We start from the raw sequence: 21,129 nt of genomic DNA, 5'->3' as shown, positions 1-21,129 counted from the left end.
CAAAGTGCTCCAATCCCCTCAAGCATAAGGGCACAAATTCTAATTTTTTCTTTTTAAATTTATGCATTCTTATTCGATAAATGTCTTATGTTAAAATCTGAACCAACATGTTTAACGGGTTGGACCGTTTTTTTTAATTTGTCTGTACGACTCTAACCATTTTGACCCACTACATATTAGTTTAAAACAACTCCTTGGAAGCTATATCAGTGTTTATTAGAGTAGTTTTGTTCTGAGCCAAAGTCACCATTTTTTAAAATGGCCCATACGTATTCAATTTGGTAATAAGATTGCTTGTCCGAAATGTGTTTTCACATTAAACCCTACATGTGATACAAATGTTGTACACAAAGAAGTATTTTCAAAGTTGTAAATTATCAATATAAAGATCTCATTTAACATGTAAACTAATGTCTTGTACAACGTACACGACTTATGACTTTGATTTTTTTTCCATATTTCACGATTTATGAATGGTATTTTTTTCATGTTTACATTGTGTAGTACATATGATGGAAAATATGAACTTAATGTAATTTCTCGTGTAACAATATTTAAAAGATGATGATCAGTGTACATATAAATAATCCAGAGCATAATGTCATAAGGCAACATAAATGCATAGCTAAATATATACTTTCTACAATGTTGCAAACCATCACTAACCCAATAATTAAGTATATTTAGCATCAACTTTTCTTAAAGAGTGATTATGAATGTGACATTTACACACTTTTGAATAATGAACAAAATTCACCCAATTATGTTTTACCCCAATTAACAAATTGGTTTTGGTCTATAACCCATCAATAACTAAGATTAATGTGATGAGAGATTAGGAATTAGGAGGGAAAACTAGAACACTAGCTTTAGAACCAGTGTATTACATGAAATATGTCAAATGATAAAAATTAATAAGGTCCGTTATTTGAAATAAAAACACAAAAACAAAGGTAAAAATATTAAAGATAAAAAATAAATGAACTATATAGTATGAAAAATTAGAAGTCTAGGATCTTAATCTTACAAATTTAAGAAAATTCTTTATATACATCATTTGTAGTTTTAATTTTAATTTTATCATAAGTAGGTAGTATTCTATATGTTTATTAGAACTATAAACATTAGTGTTTTAAAAACCGGTTCAAACCGGCCGGTTGAACCGGAGTTTGCACAGTAGCCCGGTATTTTTGACCGGTTTGCTAGAAAATCATACCGGCGGTTTTTGTTTAAAATACCGGTTTTTACCAGCAAACCGGTTTTAAGCCCGAGAAATTATTGATATTTGCGGCCCATATTTTTTCAAAACTACTTTTAACCCAACAATTAACATTCAAACGTGTAAACTTTAGGACCATTTTTTTAAAATTGAGTGCTTTTGCATTATTTTTTTTAATGGATTAACTTTTAGATTATTTTTTGTTATAGGAATCATTTAGTGTTGGGTAATTTTTGGATTAAGGTTACATTTATAAGAAATTATAAGGTAAACTATTGTAGAAACATGAAATGAATCTGACCTGATCCATGACGATGTTCCCGGATTTTCGGAATGAACGAGCTGCGCCTTGATCTTCTTCTCCGGTAGCTTAAGATCTGCAATGGTTTTTGGGGGTGTGGAGGTGACTGCTAAGAAATCTCAAGGACCTCTTGTTTACAGACACAAAAATGGTTATGGTGGTGGCTCTTACTGAGAATGACCAACCCTTAATAAGGAGGTGGAGACCTCTTTATATAGGGAGCCTCATGGCCACCATCATGGTACCCTAATGGGCCTAGCCCAGCTAGGGTTACCTCCACAAAACCCCCTCAGCCCAATAACATTGTATTAGTCCATATAATAAAATAAGCCGAACATAATAAATTTAGGGTCGTAAAACCGGGTTTAGTACCATACCCCTACAAGCCCCCCAAGTCCAGTGTTGCTCCTAGGCGTGCGAGCGTTTAGGTGGAGCGCTGAACTTCGTGAGGTGTGTTAGGATATGAGGCGGCTTTTTCCCTTTTCTTCGGCCTTGTCTTTATTGTCTTTGAGTTTTGAGAGGTTTTCTCCATGATGGTGACATGTTGTGATCCTTATGATGATAATGGTGCAGAGCTATAAAATAATGAAGCTTGTGCGACTCGTAGCCGATCCTGCAAAAACATATAAACTAAAGGTGGATGTATTACAAGGTTCCCATCCTCGGGCAAATTATGAGGTGTGCCCAACCTACGTTGGCGCGTGGCCGTTTGGGATATTATTAGGCTCCCGACCTTTAAGTTTGGCGCGTGGCCATGTGGGATATTATTAGGCTCCCGACCTTTAAGTTTGGCGCGTGGCCATGTGGGATATTATTAGGCTCCCGACCTTTATGTTTGGCGCGTGGCCATGTGGGATATTATTAGGCTCCCGACCTTTAAGTTTGGCACGTGGACATGTGGGATATTATTAGGCTCCCGACCTTTATGTTTGGCGCGTGGCCATGTGGGATATTATTAGGCTCCCGACATTTAAGTTTGGCGCGTGGCCATGTGGGATATTATTAGGCTCCCGACCTTTATGTTTGGCGCGTGGCCATGTGGGATATTATTAGGCTCCCGACCTTTAAGTTTGGCGCGTGGCCATGTGGGATATTATTAGGCTCCCGACCTTTAAGTTTGGCGCGTGGCCATGTGGGTTTATAGGTGACCCGCGGCGTTCGTAATGATCCGCTATGATCGGTGTTCGTCTAACGGAGCGTTGATTTACGGTGCGCGCATGCATGGAGGCGGAGTGGTGATCCAAGGTCGCGTATGCATGGCGGCTGAAAGCTAAGCGCGCATGCATGGCGGGGCTGAGCGCGCATGCATGGCGGGGCTGAGCGCAAGCGCGCATGCATGGCGGGGCTGAGCGCGAGCGCGCATGCATGGCGGTGCTGAGCGCGCATGCATGGAGCGCGCATGCATGGCGGGGCTGAGCGCGAGCGCGCATGCATGGCGGGGCTGAGCGCGCATGCATGGCGGGGCTGAGCGCGAGCGCGCATGGCGGCGCTGAGCGCGAGCGCGCATGTATGGCTGGGCTGAGCGCGAGCGCGCATGCATGGCGGGGCTGAGCGCGCATGCTTTTAACCACGTGGTCGTGGGTTCGAGTCCCACGGATGGCGCCAATGTAGAAACATGAAATGAATCTGACCTGATCCATGTCGATGTTCCCGGATTTTCGGAATGAACGAGCTGCGCCTTGATCTTCTTCTCCGGTAGCTTAAGATCTGCAATGGTTTTTGGGGGTGTGGAGGTGACTGCTAAGAAATCTCAAGGACCTCTTATTTACAGACACAAAAATGGTTATGGTGGTGGCTCTTACTGAGAATGACCAACCCTTAATAAGGAGGTGGAGACCTCTTTATATAGGGAGCCTCATGGCCACCATCATGGTACCCTAATGGGCCTAGCCCAGCTAGGGTTACCTCCACAAAACCCCCTCAGCCCAATAACATTGTATTAGTCCATATAATAAAATAAGCCAAACATAATAAATTTAGGGTCGTAAAACCGGGTTTAGTACCATACCCCTACAACTATAAACGGTTGAACCTTCCGGTATAACCCGGTTCAACCGGTTGTACCATTTTTTAGCCAAATCCGATACAAATAAAATACCGGTTTTTAAAACATTGATAAACATACTCAACAATTTTTATATCATGTTTATTTTTTGTTTCAAATAATTCATTTTACTAATTTAAACATTGATAAATCTCGTGTATCATACGGATTCTAGTAGAGTAAGATACCATATTTTTGTTATTCGACCCGTATAATAAGTACCATAATATAAGCGGTGGTCCAGTTGTGACTGCCTTCCTTAATCGTTTTCCAGAGGTGGTTCTGGATCTCAGGCTTCTCCGGGGCTCCCCATTGGTTGATTGAGCTTTGGAATTTGATTTGACGTGTTGTGTTGTTCTTCCTGTTTTCCGCGGTAGTTCCGATTGCCAGTGTTATTAAGTGCACTGTGAAACATGCTTCTCTTCTTCTTCCACTATTCATTGAGTTGAAACGTGAACTAGACGTATGTTGAAAAAACACCATTCCATTGCTACTGAATATTTATTTATTTGTTTTAACATTCACTTTGTTTGTTTACAGAGAGTGGGCCTTCGGATATATCATCTACACGGAAGTTGGCCATACAAGGTAAATAAATAATCAATCCTATATATATGTTTTTGAATATATGTCTAAAATACTAGTTTAAACAGACTATCTCTGGTGATTTGGAACCTGCCAAACTTGAAATTGAAAAGGCATTAGAGATGGCTTGTGAGTCACATGGCTTAACTCTTGGTCAAGCCTGGATCTCTTTTGAGACTGAGAATGATCGGATGTTTTTGGTGAAATTGGGTCGGTATTTTATTGTTTCAAGCAACGACCCTCTGCCTTCCGTTAAGGATTTTTATGACAGGCATGATGTGGTTCCTGGGGAGGGGCTTGCTGGGAAGGCACTTCAAACCCATCAACTCTACTTGTGTAGAAACATTTATAAACTGAGTGATAATAAGGGGGTGTTGGCGCTACTCTCCGCCAATTCCAATACTCAGTGTGCTTCTTTTGTGATATGCTTTAGGAGCATGCACACAGGAGATCTTGACTATGCATTCGAGTTTTTTTGGCCCTGTGGTCGTAACCATGTGATGTTGTTGGAGCCTCTGTTATTGACGTTAAAGAAGGGTTTGCCTAGCTTCAAGCTTGCTTCTGGCGAACATCTTGGTGATGAGTTGGATGTCATAGATGTTGAGAATTCTTCTTCACTGAGTGGAAGCAAACGTGTGAAGGTTCTTCTTCGAGGAAACGAATCACCTAAAGCATTAGATGAAACAATGACATCGGTGGGTGTGATCGGAAAGTCTGTTGCAGGTCAAAGTTACTTGAATCAGTCAAATCAGTATCCGTTAACCAACATCAGCAATCCGGAAGATGATGATCTAGTCTTATTAGCAACTTATAGAAACGAGACCCGGTTACTCTACCTCCCATGCTCATCCACATATGAAAATGTTATGGAGAAACCAAACAAAGAGTTTGAGTTGGATCGAGCTCAAACCTACAAGGTCGAGTACTAAGTTTTTCCTGGCCAATGGTCTAGGCTGGTATGCTTAGAGAGTTGTCGGAGAATAGGGGACATGGGTGTCATTAAACTTCGTTTGCTGGCTAACAGTAGAGAAGTAGGCTGGCAGTGGAGAACTAATAGTTAATTTTCATTGTTTGGGATGGTATTAGTTGAAAAAAAAAAACTTTAAATTCTCCATATTCTACAAGTTACAATTTTGCAAGTGGTTTGCTGTTCAACAGGTATTGAGTTTTCTTTTCAATGTTTTTTTTCTTGAAGACTAATTGGTATGCACAAAGCGCGTGTGAAAATTGAAAGGATTTGATGTTAAAAGGCAAAAGAAAAACTTTTTTTTTTGTTATAAAATGTCAATGCACAGTTTTTTCTGTTTAGATTTTATAACTTATCTTTGTGCAAAGGTATTCTGTATTCTGATCATAGTGCCTCGTTGGCCAATAATCAATAAGAGCTGGTATAATCGGATGTTTAGAATTATCGGTTTGGTGCATATAAACCTCTCGAACGACAGATCCTAGCGCTAGCCGTTGATGATAGCCGGAACAAAAGACGGACTAAGTGGATTCGTGCAATAACAGTTGAAGATGACAATGGATGGCAACGAAACCCAAACTTGAAACGTTTGGGACGGGTATTATCTACCCATTAGGGTATGAGACGGGTTTGGGGTTATGTGAAGTTTTTTGTGGGTTTGGGACAGGCATGGTTTGTAATGTGCACGATTACCCGATATCATAGCCACGTTTACCCGATTATATTCCGAGTAACCTAGAATATATGAATAAATAAAAATATGTTGGGTTACTCGGGTATATACACTGGTAAATGGGGCTATGCTATTGGGTAATCAGACATATTACAAATCCCATTGTAATACGAGTAAAGAAGGTTCGTCTGTTTTTCTATGTGAGGAATTCTCGTGCATTTCCATTGCTTGTTCAAGTGTAGCAACTTGAATGGTGTTCTTTGGAATCTAATCACACGTTTACGTGGTGATTTATGTATTCTAAACTCGTATTAGATTGCTTCTCGGTTTGATTTGGGTGGTGCTTTTGTATCCTAATTTGACGTTGGTTATCTAGTTTGTTACTCTGATATATAAAGTTAAAATACAAAGTACACCAAAAATGAGAATGGTGAGAAGGAATCTTATCCATTGATCTTAAATTTGGATGGTGGAGATTAATTTAAGAATAAAACTTGATGAGAAGGGCATGAATGTAATAACTCATTTTTGATGATTTTCTCTCTCCACATGCAAGACACATGTCAATTCCTCCATCATTTTAAAACGTCTATAAATTTATCATACGACATTTAAAAAAAAATTATTTTTACCATAATAACAAGCGTTTTTTATCTTTAATATGAATATCATATTGTTATCTATATATACTATTAAAGCAAACAACAATTTCCACGTGTCAACATTCTAGCCCCTCCACATCAATGCCATTTCACCAAGTGTCTTTCATACTAATGCCAACTCATCCACTATCCTATATTTAAACCTTAACATTTCCCAATTTTTTACCCTAAACATTATTTTCTCTCTTTCTGTATTAGCCGGATTTTCTTTCACCCTCTCATATTTTCCGGTTAAACTAGATCTACATTCTTATTAATCGTTTTCCGGTAAGTTTCTATTTTATAATAATCAGAACTTCCGATTGTTGATATATGTATTTCCAGCAACATCATATTTTTTTCCGGTTATTGTAGATCTAACGTTTTTATCTTTATTTTCATTGTTAACTGATTTTTTTTTAAAATCAGTTTAGGTTTTAAATAAAAAACGGCGATGAAGCTATAACAATGGATTTTTTTATGGTTTTTCGGTAAGTTATGATGAAGCTATAACAATGGGCTTTTATATTAATTTGAAGTTTTATTATTTTCCTGTTTTTTTGTTATGCATGTTGTTCTTTTCGGTTCTAAATATAAATCAGCTTCATCCATGTTCAGTATCATTATTTCGTTTTTCCGGTAAAACATATTTAAATTATCCGGTTATAAATTATACTTATAATATTCCATAATATCAATGTTATAACAAAACTTTATTATTTCAGGTAATTTACCCGATTGATTTACGAAATATTTGATTTTAGTTTCTTAATAAAAAACAGAGATACCATGGTTATTATCATTATTTGTTAATTTCTGTTAAGACATTTAAATTTTCCGGTTATAAATTAAATATCAAATGTTCCATAATATCAACATTAATATTCTACTTTATAATTTTAGGTGTATGCCACGAGTCATACAACCTAATTTCAATTTAAATTCTACAAAAAAATCTGAGATACGATGGTCATTGTCACAATATCGTTTTTCCAGTAACACCTTTAAAATTTTCCGGTTATTTATTATAATTAAAATAATCCATAATATCAATATTAATATTCGATTTTATTATTTCAGGTTAGTGTCCCACTCATATTATCTAATTTCACGGATTGATGATGACTTTATAAGATGTATTTTTTTATATTGATGTATATTTATCTTTTGAATAATCATGTATATTCATTTTCATTAATTTTTCATATAAAAACCAAATAAAGAAGGTATAAATTAAATAAAGTTCCAACCGATTTAAGTATTTGACCATTCACAATAATCGTTTTTGACCATTCATATTAAATCGTTTTAAATTTTAAATAACATTTACATTGTCAATATAACTTTCTAGATATATATCAACATGATTTAAGTACTTTTAAATTTAAGATTTGCACTCGCAAATTATGCCCTTATAAAAATTAACATACATTTATTTTGACTATTCTAACGTTTTTAATTAAATATTCTCTTACAATCCATTATTATGTTATTAAGAGATACTAATAATGTTGAACATAGTAACCGTAAATTTTTTAATGGTCTTTAAGTGAAACATAATTTATTCGTGTATATATATATATTTATGTATATATCAATAATAATAAATTGGAATTTAATTATGTTTTGACCAAAATCAAATAATTAATTTGTATTAATTGTGTTAAGTTTGCTTCAAGCAAAAGAAAAAACTGTGGACGCATTTTGGATTTTAAAAAATACATATATATTATGTTGACATTTTGAAGTCAAAATAAGACATTTCAAAATTAAAAGTTAGACCTTTTAATTCAAACATGGTTTGTTAATTTTTTTTTCAAGATGGTAGGTTACTAACTATAAATTTTTCAAGATGGTAATATTTAATTCAAACATGGTTTATAATAATGTTTTAAATTAATGTGCAAATAAACACGGGTACTATCTTAGAGTAATAAATATTACAGTTATTGATGTGTAATAAATGTATTAGATAGAGCTCATCTTTTGAATCAACAATACGATAAAAGTTTTGTTGAATCGACATTTTAGAATTGCTTTATTGATTTGGAGACTAATTTCATTTGTTTCCTTATTATTGTACTAATTTCATTTATCTTTGTTAGTCTTTATATGCTTTTGTATTTGATTCAAATAAGCTATGATGTCTTATAATTTATGTAAAAGTATCATTTATTTATAAGTACAACATTTGCATTTCATTAAATTTATATGATGTTACATATATATTATCTTTTTAAATATGTTCCACCGTGTGTAACACGGGTACTATCCTAAATCAATATTGGAATCCAATAATCTGTTTCTTTTAAGAGATTTGGATAAGTTAAAGTTTGCTAAGGTTATAAAAGAAATGGCACATTTGGATTTGGAAAATGAAGTTAGTGATAAATGTTTTTCAAGATGGTAATATTCAATTCAAACATGGTTTGTAATAAATGATTTAAATTGATGTGCAAATAAACACGGTTACTATCTTAGAGTAATAAATATTATAATAAATGTCCTATATAAAGTTCATATTTTGAATCAACATTGAGATAAAAGTTTTTGTTGAATCGACATTGTAGAATTGTTTTATTGATTTGGAGACTAATTTTCTTTGTTTGCTTATTATTGTACTAATGATATAAGTTATAAAATATTTTAACTTTTCATTTATCTTTGTTAGTCTTTGTATGTCTTCTTATTTGATTCAAATAAGTTATGATGTCTTGTAATTCATGTAAAAGTATCATTTATTTATAAGTACAACATTTGCATTTCATTAAATTTATATGATGTTACATATATATTATCTTTTTAAATATGTTCCACTGTGTGTAACACAGGTACTATCCTAAATCAATATTGGAATCCAATGATCTGTTTCTTTTATGAGATTTGGATCACTTGAAGCTTGCTAATGTTATAAAAGAAATGACACATTTGGATTTGAAAAATAAAGTTAGTGAGAAGGTAAAATGGTTGTTAGAGTGTGAGAACTATGAGTCAAATTTTGATGATATTCTAAACTCTTTGGAATCTAAATATAAAATTTAAGGTAACACCAACAACTTAGTTATGTAGTTGATTACTCTAAATTTTTTACTTTCATTGTTTACTTTGTGTTTTCTATTTAAGTTATTAGTTTAGTTCATAACTAGAAACTTTCAAAAACATACAATAAACTTCTATAATCGTTTATTTTGTTTGTCAAGTTGTGAATGTAATTTGTTTTTTTTTTTGGTGAAATTTTGAGGAAGTTGATGGTTGGTAAATTTGACTCCGACATGTTTATATCTTCTTTTGGTCTCTACTTTTTATGTGTATATTTAGTTTGTCTTAGTTTAAGCTTGTATTAAGACAATATGAATGATCAATAGTTTGATGACTAGTTTGTTGCATTTTTTTTAAAAGCATATGAATTTCTAAGATTGTGGTTATAAAGTTATTTTAAATTTTATGATTTTCTAAATGTTTTCTTGTGAAAATTTATGATTGTCTATATTTATATGGTAATTATTATATTCACACATTTTGTTTTTAGTTTTACATAATTTTCTAGATATTAATGTTAACATAAACTCATTATGAAAAACATTAACATTTTAGTTTAATACTTAATTAATCAGGTTGCATGGTTTGTTTAGTTTTTTAGGTTTTATAGCAAAATGCTTTTGTTTTTGGACGGATATTTTTTAAGTTCATCATGGGATAATACGATTTAAATATTTTCATAACTTTGCTAATATAGACAAGTTTGTATAACTATTAACTTTTTATTTGACAATGTTACTCTCTAATATTTTGTTTAGGCCTTCCTAATGTTAATATATGGTTGTCTATAAATTTTATGGTTGTCTATATTGATTTTGTTATTTATCTATTATCAACCCGTGTGTAACACAGGTACGATCCTAGTATAAAAATAAAAAAAAGTTAGTGGGTTTTTTTATATTGTGTTATTTAGTTGTCTATTGTGTTTTTTAATTGAGTTTTTCTGTGCATTGGGTTATAGATTTTAGTCATTGTGTTTTTCAATTGATACTCATATTAAAGATAAAAATTAAAACAAAGATTACTTCATTGTGTCTTTTTGTTCGTCATTGTATCTTTGTGCTCAACATTTTTCTTTCTACTTATCATTATATTTTAGTCATTCTGCTCAACATTCACTTAAGTTGAGAAAAATAGTATTATGTTCATTGTGTATTATGTTTAAGTCATTGTGTAATATGCTGATTCCGTTGTGTTTTACGTTGCAGGTCATTGTGTTATATGTATTTACCATTGTGTCTTACGTTTGAGGTCATTGTATTATATGTATTCATATTTGTGTTTTATGTCTCAGGTTATTGTGTTATATGCATTTATCATTGTGTTTTATGTATTAGATAAATTGTTGGTATTTTTCGTTATATATACATATTATTGTACTTCCTGCATAATTTCCATTCAAAATCCACATATAAAAAAACGACAAACTTACCAAAATTTTGTCACTTATTGACCATTAGTTCAAAATCTGATTGAATAGTTTCTTAAAACCCCACATATTTGTTCGTTCAATCAATGTACAAATAAAATTGGTTCATCTTCATTTGTTTATCAAATACACAAACATAAAGAAGTTTTCGTTTTCACAATTAGTCCTTAATTTTTAATTATATGAACTCAAAATTTAGTTCATGTTTGCTCGTTTATTAAATAAACACAAATGAACTTTCCGTTGAAAGGTTTACCAAACATTTGATTCTTTTGCCGACCATCCAGAGGCTATCTGCGAAGTGACCCAGACGTCCTCAGAAGTCATCCGCAGGGTACTATTCCCACCCGCAAAGGAGACTAGAGGGTGACGTCAGAGGGACAACTGTAATTAACTAAATTTCTTCTAGAAGATCTGCAAGGATCTTTCCTTGGGAAGCACGACCCGTAACATCCAATTAAAGAAGGACATCTGGCAAGGTTGTTATAACCGTGCACATGGCTAATTAGCTCGTTCTATCATATGCGGACACGTGTCCAGGTTGTTACGGAAGCATCTTCTGTAAGGGGACAGCTGGACCAATCACATTCCCTTACCATTCGGCTATAAATACCTTTGCAATCTTCGCAAGGTATCAATTCACTCCCAAGATATTACTCTCAATACTTAAGTGCTTTTTCTTTTTAAGAACATTACTTATTCTCACGCCGGACTGTGGTTATGGGAAGACCCTCCCTCCCCTCTTGTCCTTCCCGTAGCGAGCTCACGGTGGTTGTTTTGCAGGTTTCTGTCATTGGACTTGAGATATTGGACTTGTATCGTTAGTTTGGTAATTTTTTGACCCGTATCCTGTGTACTCATTGTTCTAACTCCTTAGGGATTAGATCCGTGTTTCTTCATTGGCGCCATCCGTGCTTCTGCTAGATCTGTTAGAGTTTTTGTTGTTCCGAATGATATGAGTCAATCTCCTCAAGGGCCGACGGAATCCATCTGTAACCAGACGATCTGCTATGTCACGGCAAATGGAGGTCCAACTACATGTGATTTGGGTCGTGTGACGACGAAAACTCGTCGGATCCACCCAGGTCCAGATCTGGAAGATAGATCTGATGACTCTCTTCCGGCGAGATCTCACCGTCATAAACTCAGATATGGGGAATTCAATCCCCTGAAGAATGGTTGCGCTTGCAACAAGAAAGAACCTTAGATGAATATGAACGCATGATTCGTGAAGAGCGAATTCGTGCTAGAACTTTAGTTTATGACTAAGTTCCCGTGAGATCTCCATCTCCTCCTTCAACGGTGCAAAGGAGCCATATGCGGTACAACCTTAGGACTTAAAATGGGTGGAGGAGATCATGACAGAGGTCGTCCAATGATGCGGGACTCTTCCCGCAGAATTGAATATGACCAGAGTCATGATTCCAGAAGTCAGAGAGATTCAACATACCGCTATGACGAGGTCAGTTATGTCAGCGGTGATAGTCGAATTCATGGAAGAGAAGAAACTAGTCGTCCGAGAGCGATAGTCTGTCATACGGAGTATTGCAGTGATGCGGAAGAAGATTTCACCAAGCCATACCGTCCCGCAGCATTTTCTGAGAAGTCAAAGTTTGTTCCGCGCATAGCCACAACGCCATTCCCGGTCAACGTGAAGATTCCTACCAATTTAGGGAAGTATAACAAAATGTCTGTCCAAGCGATCACTTGTTTTACTTTGTGGCAGTCGGAGGAGTAAGTGGTTGGACTCTTCCATACTGGTGTCACATGTTTGCGTTAACACTGACCGATGCGGCTCGAGAATGGTTCAAAAAATTGTCTTACGAGCAGATTACAAGTTGAAATGACCTGGTAGCTAAGTTCTCCCAGCATTTTAGTCAACAAAAGAAGCACACGCGAGATCCATCTGAAATTTTAGACGTTATTAGGTGAGATAATGAGTCAATTGATGACTTCATTACTCGATTTAGTGACGAAAGTCTAAACATTGGAGGAATCAGCGAGGATATGTTACATGGGGCCTTCCGCAAGAATGTGCAGAGCAATGCTTTGATCCGTTGTTTGACGGGCAAAGATGGAATGCCTAAAGCTTGGGACGAAATAATGTCTGCCGCAAAACTTTTTTCGAGGACGGAAACGACTTTGGGATCTGACAGCCCTAAACAAACAACCAGGGTGGAGTTCCAGAATGTGCGGGGAAACAAATCTAACAGAGTTTCAATTTGGTCGAGACTTAAACCATGCACATTGGTTTCAAAGTAGCCAGATGCAAGAACACTAATTGGCAACAAAAATAAAGCAAGTACTTTCACGCAGAATACCAATAGTTGAACTTCGCTGGCAAAGGCTCCCTCGGAAATTTTGACCACAGAAAATGTGAATTTCAGGAAACCTTTACCGCTTATGAAGATATCATTTCTCAATCCCAAGAAGCATTGTGCGTTTCATGATGATATCGGCCATAACACAAACGATTGTGTTACTTTGAAGAATGAGATTGAAGCCGCAGTTAATCTGGAAAGTTGGAACACTTGGTAAGAAATGTAAGACAAGGAGCTCACAAACCTCCTGCACAAGTTAACCTTGGTCCGCCTAAAAAGCAGGTCAAGGACTTGAACGTTCATATGATTCAAGGAGGACGAGTTAGTGGGAACAAAAGACAAGAGTTTGGCGAAGAAAAGTGGAAGAGTGAACCTGTAATCTTCCCGCGGATTAAAGGGGGCCCATGTAACAAGAGCCGATTGATAATCACTGCTCTCATTGGTCATTATCGATCACAGTATGTTTTCTTAGACACAGGGAGTACATCAAATATAATGTGCGAACAGTGTTTCGAATAACTAGATGAGGAAGACAAAGAGAGGTTGAAATCCATTCATGCGCCATTGTCTGGTTTCGGTTATGAGGTCATGCACCCGCGAGGGGTGATTTCCTTCCCTGTTACACTTAATGATGGAGTTCACTCTAGAACTGAGAATGTCGAATTTTTGGTTTTGCCGGCCAAGTCGAAGCATGACATAATTCTTGGGAGATTAGCAATTGGTGACTTCAATGCTCATCCGTTGGCAGCTCACAGCGCAGTGGGTGTCCCAAATCATACTGGTGTAGTATTCATCCGCATAAAAAAGCACTACTTCAAAACAGAAAGTTCGAAACCAATTATACTACTGAAGCAAACAGAAAGAACTGAACCAGAAAGGTGAGCATTGAATAAAGAATTTTCAGATCAGACAATCACAATTGGTCCTAATATCTCTGAGATAGTGAGGACATTCTTGAAACAATTGTTAACAAGAAACATTGATATCTTTGCCTGGCAACCCGCGGATATGACGGGTGTTCCGAGAAAGACTGCGGAACACAAATTGCGGGTAAATCCTGCATTCACACAAGTCGTCCAAAAAAAACGAAAGATGTGTCCCGAACAAACAAAAGCTATGAATGAGCAAGTTCATGACTTATTGAACGCTGGGATCATTCGAGAAATTCAGGATCAAACATGGGTTGCAAATCCGATTATTGTTCCCAAGAGTAATGGAACATGGCAGATGTGCATTAATTTTAAGGATCAAAAAAGGCTTGTCCGAAAGACTGCTATCCACTTCCAGAAATCGATTTAAAAGTTGATGCAGTGGCACCTTTCAAATTCAAATGCTTCCTGGACGCTTACAAGGGCTATCACTAGATCCGCATGGCGGCAGATGATGAGGATAAAACTCCATTCCACACTGACCAAGGCACATTTTGTTATAAAATGATGTCCTTCGGGTTGAAAAATGTGGGTGCCACTTATCAGTGTCTGATGGATGAAGCTTTCAAAGATCAAATCACGTAATATAGAAGTATACATGGACGATTTGGTGATAAAGAGTGTTGAGGAAGATCAGATGTTGCGAGATATAGAAGAAACGTTCAGTATCCTGAGAAAGATTAACATGAAACTTAATCCTAGCAAGTTTTCTTTCGGAATGGAAGAAGGAAAGTTCTTGGGAGTGATCATCAGGTGTGGGGGTTTTAAGGCTAACCCAGATAAGGTCCATGAAGTCGCCCGCATGCCTTCCTTATTCTCTCAAGGAGGTGCAAACACTGAATGGTAGATTGGTGGACTTGAACAGATTTTAGGGCAATCATGCGGCCAAATCTTTCCCCTTGGTGTCAACATTGAGAAATTGTTTAAAGAAAGGACATTTTAAGTGGACCACGGAGGCGGAAAAAGCATTTTTGGAAGTTATAAAATGCTTGATGGATTTGCCTACTCTGACTGCGCCGCAAGCGGGAGAACTGTTGACTCTTGATATTTCAGTGTCTGACATCGCCATTGGGCCTGTATTGTTAACAAATAGAAAAAACCTCCAAACGCCGATCTATTATGTAAGCAGAACATTGACGTACGCAGAAACCAGATATTCAAAGCTTGAAAACTTTGAGTTAGCATTGGTTTATGAAGCTAGACACCTCCACGGATACTTTCAAGGAAACCCAATCAATGTGTTGACTGGATACAAATTTAAAAGTGTATTAAGTAAGCTGAAGTTGCCCGAAAGATTAGCTAAATGGGCTATCGAGTTGGGGGAACATTCAATTGAGTATAGATCCAGACCGGAAATCAAAGGCCTGGTGTTGGCAGTCTTTGTCACAGAAGTTCCGCAATAAAAAGAAAAGGAATGTCTGATTGAACAACAGACCCCAATACCTCCTGAGCGTGATCAAGTTTGGTCATTATTTATGGATGGGGCTTCAAGCGGCGAAGGATCAGGTGCAGGACTTAGGTTGGTTCATCCGGAAAGCCACGAGTTTACTTATGCCATTAAATTGGATTTCAAAAGCGCCAATAATGAGGCAGAGTATGAAGTCTTCTTGGCGGGCTTGCGAATAGGCAAAAAACTTGGTGTGAATCATTTAGAGGCAAGGGTAGATTCGATGTTGATAGCAGGGCAGATTATTGGTACGTATGAGGCAAAAAGTGATGGGATGGCTTCCTATCTTTTGCAAACAAAAGATCTTATTCTCCAATTCTTATCTTCCAAAGTTATTCGCATCAAAAGAAGCGAAAACAAGTCCCCAGACGCCTTAAGCAAACTAGCTTCAACAAATTTTGAGCATTTTGCGAAAGACATCTGCATAGAAGTCCTCAATCGTCCCTCTGTACCGCAACACCAAGTGATGGTCATACAAACAGGAGTGGGGTCCTGGATGACACTGATTCTGGCTTATTTAACATCTGGAATACTTCTGAAAGAAAAAGCAGCGGCCCAAAAACTCCGACATAAAGCCTTAAATTATCAAGTACAAGACGAGATTATGAGGTCATTCCTCGGTCCGCTCCTGAGATGTGTGGATGCCGAGGATGCGAATTATTTAATAAGAGAAATCCATGAAGGCATTTGTGGTCTATGCCGGTCCAAGGATGGTAGTTGCCGAACTCATGAATGCGAGGTATTATTGGCTGGGAATGCATATGGACGCAATGAAAGAAATCAGGAAATGTGACTCATGTCAGTGTCATGCTCCCAATACCTAAAGACCAAAAAACGAATTGGTGTCGGTAACGTCCGCATGGCCATTCCATAAATGGGCCATTGATATCATGAGTTCATTCCTAAAGGCCCCGGGACGAGTCAAGTTCTTGATCTTGGCAATTTACTACTTCACTAAATGGGTGGAGGCTAAGCCAGTAGCCTCCATTACTGCAGCCAGCATCAAGAAGTTCCTGTGGGAGTTCATCATTTGTCGTTTCGGCCTCCCGCAAGAGTCGGTTAGCGATAACGGAACCCATTTTGCGGATGGTGGGCTACAGGCGTGGTTAAAAGAACTTCAAATCAGCCAAGTATTTACATTGGTGGCTCACCCGCTAGCGAATGATCAGGTCGATATGGCCAATAGAACCGTTAAAGACGGAACAAATCAAGGTTGGGTACCAAACGAAAGGGATGGGTGGATTAATTGCCTCATGTACTCTGGGCTTTCCGTACCAAAATAAGGCAAGCAATTCGGAAACACCATTCAGCCTGACTTATGGTACTGAAGCTATGATCCCGGCTAAGATAGGGGTTCCATCCGCAAGAATGTTATCTGGTAAAAATAACGAGGAAGAACTGCGGTTGAACCTCGATATCCTCGAAGAGAGACAAGAATTGGCACTGATCCGTGAACATAACTACAAGCGACAATTACGGAAGTATTATGATTCACGAGTTCAGAAATGTAACTTCGATGCGGGAGATTTCGTCTTCCGCAACAATGAAGCGTCAGGGCAAGAACCATTAGGCAAGTTAGCCCCAACTTGGGAAGGGCCTTATCGAGTAAAAGAAGTATTATCTAAAGGCGCCTGCAAGTTGGAGAAACTCGATGGAATTGAAGTTCCAAGAACTTAGAACGTTGCTCAACTGAAGAAATGCTTTATGTGAATCATGTTCCTTAGATTTTTATTTTTGGCATGCATGCCCTAATAGTTAGTAACTTAGTATGAATGACATTTCATGACATTGATTATATTGTAATTAGGCCTGTGTGCCATGTTTATCAAAGTAATCATTTAAACCGCAACATGCTATGTGTTCAAATTAAGTTTTATTCCTGGCCTGCGTGCCAGAGGTGACCCGTGTGTCAATAACTACATTCCTGGCCTGCGTGTCGCTAAACTACATTCCTAGCCTGCGTGCCAGGAAAGACCCATGTGTCATTAAAACTACATTCCTTGCATGCGTGCCAGAGGCGACCTATGTGTCGCTAAACTACATTCCTGGCCTGCGTGCCAGGAAAGAACCATGTGTCATTAAACTTTACTCCTGGCCTGCGTGCCAGAGGTGACATGCGTGTCACTAAACTTCATTCCTGGCATGCGTGCCAGAAAAGACCCGCATGTCATTAAACTTTATTCTTGGTCTGCGAGCCAGAGGTGAACCGCGTGTCACTAAACTTCATTCCTGGCCCGCGTGCCAGAAAAGACCCACGTGTCATTAAACTTTATTCCTGGCCTGTGAGCAAGAGGTGACCAGCATGTCATTATACCTTATTCCTGGCCTGCTTGCCAGAGGTGACCCTCATGTCACTAAACTTAAACTAATAATACCAAGTAATCCTTTATTGATAAACAAGAAGATCCTAAATCTAACACTTATATTATTTATAAGACAATGTGTATAGGACAAAAGCTTCTTGTATTAAAAATCAAATGGGATTACAAAATGAGGACGATTACAAGCATAGCTATATTCTAAGGATCTTGAGCAGCCACGTCTTTTGGGCCTTGGATCTAGGAAGAAGGAGTATCCGGCTTGGGAGAAGTTGGAGGGGTGGAAGGCGTATCTTCGGATGCCTCTTGCAAATATTCATTTAGGCGCTGAAAGCCATCTGATGTGCGAAAATATATATATAAATAAAACACAAGTCGCAACTAAGCTTTAAAAACCAAACAATCTATCCTAGTTCACACAAATGGCAAGTGTACCGATCGCGTATAGCACAGATGAGGAAAGTCCGGATATCGAACTCGAAGACACGTGAAAACGTTTATGATCACTAAACTCTAACCAAGACTCACCAAAATATTTAATTGATTTTTTATTAGATTTAATTTAACTACTTAACTTAACTAAATGAAAACTTTTAACAAAACTTCGGAAACTTTGACTGCAGTGATAAAAATGTCTATCTAGGTAAGAATCATATTGAAGGAGATGACAAGACAATGGATTGAAAACTCTCATGACACCGGTTCTAAAGGATGACACAACTAAAGTTCGCTCAAGAAGATCAGATCACCTCTCGGTCTCACTAACAAACTCTAACTTATTTTAGTTGATTTTAAGAACAAACCGGGAAAACAAATTATTAACGTGTTCTAATACCGACTCACCTCTCGGTCTCACCGACACACTAGCCTAATGGAAACGAATACTACGCAACCAAGGATAGAGGAACAATTCAACTTAACTTAAACTAGACCAACTAATCGCTCAAACAACCAAACCCGACAAGAACAAAACCCGCTCTCGCGCGATCTTAATTCTAACAAGTAAAAGTAATGAGACGAGTTTACTTCTTATCACCTCTCGGTCTCTAAGAAGGTGTTTCACAACTGATTTTATTTAATTAATTTACCCACTTATCCCTACGGTTGTACACCCCGCAAACAAACCCTAAACACAAAGTAAAGAGCCTTAAACATGCAACAACTAATCAAAACCGATTCAATTAATTAAAGCACGAGGTTATTAGGTATAATCAAACAAAACACAGCCACCAAACACAATCTAATTTACTATTAAATCAAACTTTATATTAACAATTTAAGCCATAATCATTAACAATCCATATTACTAGTCAAAACCTAACAATATTCATCAAACCTAGGTAGAACAAACAAGATTAGCTACTCATTAATTTTGGACAGCCATTAACATTCAAGTAAAACATCATAAACATAATCAAACTCATTCAAGATCCAAGAATAACTAAATCAAAGTCAAACAATCAATTACTTGCAAAACAATCCAAAGAAAAAGATCAATTCAACTAGTTAGGGTTCTTGAACAATAAACAAAGTTTAAAGATGATTACTTAGGGTTATATGGCTGAGTTTATGGATGTATTTGATGCCTAGCAGCTGCACAAGAGTCTCCTTGGTGTTCTTCTTCCTCTCCATCCGTCACAGCCACCTCAGCCGCCAAAGATTCTTCTTTTTCTTTCCCTTTTGCCTGCTGCCGATCGGAACTTTGATAGGAAGTTAGGGTTCTTGTTATTTTGGGATTAGGGCTGTATACTGGCTGAGAATTAAGTTGATTAACTTAATATAATATCATACAAGGCTTCTAACTTGTGGGCTTGGGTTGGGCCTTGAGTTGTAGCTTTAAAACTTGACCAACAAGGCCTCTAGAATCTTCCAAATTAACTCTTTTTTCACCATCTTTCATAATCCTACAATTAACATTTAAACTTTGTAAATTATTGCACTTAACCCCCAATACTTTCATAAAATAAACAATTAAGCACAAAAACCAAGATAAAATCATAAGGAAAGTAAGTGTGTTTTACTACACATCAAACATCCCCACACTTAAGACTTTTTCGTCCCTGAAAAAGATTTGACTGCAGTTGGATCAGAATCGGAAAATCAAAGTTAAATCAAACATATAGGTTAGATTTTAAAGCTTAGAAAAACGCAAAAACCGCGATCATTGATATTGTTGTCCACCTAAACCCATGCCTTAATCTTTACCGGGACAAATAAGATCCGACAATAATATTACTTAGTGGTTTACACAATTAAGACCCGCTTATTTTCAGCTTTTACCGGACTAGACCACCCCAACTTGACTTAAACCTCAAAATTAGCAGAATTAAAACTTTTGTTGCTCAATATTTATGAATAGTTAAGACGATCAAGGGTATTGTTTATCCACCTAAGCTTAAGCATCAAAGTCTACCAAGCAGCCATTAGATACGATTAAGGTTCAATTACTTTATAGCTAGTGTTCCCCACAACATGACATACCCCCGTTATCAAGCAATACCCCAAATCCATCACCATAGGTGAGTATGCAAAATTTCATCTGTAGGGCTTACATGTAGCGTGTCCCTTGTGGTCCGTTTCTTAATGGTAATGAGACGCGAGCAAGGGGACCCCACATGGCTAACAGCGTGGATGATCAAGTCTGTAGTGTATTTGTACTTTTGTACTTTTTGTGATCATGTTTATAGACTTATAAGGGTTTTCTCTTTGGCTTTATTTTTAAATATCCACAACCCCACTTAGGAATTGTGAATACCCAGATAAATAGATTGCATACAGACCCATGGTCTCCGGACCCGAAGCATCCCATCAATACAGGATTTAAGGTTATAAAACCATATGCCAATGAGGTGTAAAATACTAAACTAGCAGTTTAAGATTTATATCACAGGCTACACGGCATACTCTAACGTTAAACCTACTCAAGCATCATATGATAACGGATTCAAATTTTTAAAACTCATGGTACTACCACTTTTTCATACCAAAATTTGAGGCTTGAGTATGGCCCGACCTTTCATTGCTTATTTTCCACGGACAAAACGCTTTATCCACAAAAGATTTCCGTTTAACCGTTTTATCAAATTTGCCCTTTCATTTTCAAGGCTGAGCCTACCGACGCATCCCAAGTTAAGTGCGTTTTCTTTTATTTATCTCATATTATTAGTAGTTTGAAAAACCGATTTCCGATAAATATCATCATCTCCCACTTTAATG

At 36.9% G+C, this 21,129-nt stretch overlaps 1 long non-coding RNA gene across 1 annotated transcript; it reads left to right on the top strand.

Annotated features, from left to right (window-relative positions):
• Positions 1-3,820: 3,820 nt before the first annotated feature.
• LOC143632389 (uncharacterized) lies at positions 3,821-4,816 on the top strand. The gene is made up of 3 exons (XR_013153510.1): positions 3,821-4,027; positions 4,105-4,152; positions 4,218-4,816. It is a non-coding gene; the product is annotated as an uncharacterized LOC143632389 (long non-coding RNA).
• Positions 4,817-21,129: the final 16,313 nt, after the last annotated feature.

The sequence above is a fragment of the Bidens hawaiensis genome, unplaced genomic scaffold (genome assembly GCF_021521415.1).
Source record: "Bidens hawaiensis isolate Kalapana, Puna unplaced genomic scaffold, B.hawaiensis_p1.1 tig00006388_1, whole genome shotgun sequence".
In the NCBI taxonomy this organism is placed as follows: Eukaryota; Viridiplantae; Streptophyta; class Magnoliopsida; order Asterales; family Asteraceae; genus Bidens; species Bidens hawaiensis.
This window is presented reverse-complemented; position numbering and strand designations above follow the sequence as displayed.